The following is a 650-nucleotide window of genomic DNA, read 5'->3' on the forward strand; positions in this document are numbered from 1 at the left end:
GAATCCGATTAAAATTGTCAAAACAAGATTAAACTTGTTATCGGGGATCAAAGTCGGGCCACTCGAGCGACAAGAAGGAATGCTCACCCTTGTACTGCAACGACCTCTGAACATTAATAACTCGAGCGACAAGCGTAAATACTCACCACTGTACCACTGCAACGACCTCTAAACACATATTATTTGTTAACACACGAGATTTCATAAACCATTTTTTAGGCTAGGAACAACAATCAAGTTCCGACTTTCGTCCAACTACCGTGGTTGGGGATCGAACCCAAACTGCCGGCATGACAGGTTCACCGTTGTCCAATATCGAGTTCCGTCAAAACTACGGAAATAAAATTAACATCGCCGTTGCTGGGGAACGAACCCAGGTTCACACTGTCCAATTTCGAATTCCGTTAAAACTACGGAAAACAAAATCAAAATCGCACCGTTGCCGTGGATCGAACTCGGGTCACCTGCGTGACAGGCAGGAATACTCACCACTATACTACAACGAGTCATAAAAGATAAGTTGTTTGTTAACGCTCCAGATTTTACCAATCGTCTTTAGAAAGAGTGATCCGTCGTTCACGATCTAGATTTTATCCGTCGAAGATACGAAACAAGCAATCCAGTTTCAAATCCGGTGAAAATTGTCAAAA

The 650-nt window shown here is 42.8% G+C and overlaps 1 non-coding gene across 1 annotated transcript; it reads right to left on the minus strand.

Annotated features, from left to right (window-relative positions):
* Positions 1–434: 434 nt before the first annotated feature.
* Positions 435–506, minus strand: TRNAD-GUC. The gene has a single exon. It is a non-coding gene; the product is annotated as a tRNA-Asp (tRNA).
* Between the last annotated feature and the right edge of the window lie 144 nt (positions 507–650).

Source organism: Cucurbita pepo, unplaced genomic scaffold (genome assembly GCF_002806865.2).
Source record: "Cucurbita pepo subsp. pepo cultivar mu-cu-16 unplaced genomic scaffold, ASM280686v2 Cp4.1_scaffold005738, whole genome shotgun sequence".
In the NCBI taxonomy this organism is placed as follows: Eukaryota; Viridiplantae; Streptophyta; class Magnoliopsida; order Cucurbitales; family Cucurbitaceae; genus Cucurbita; species Cucurbita pepo.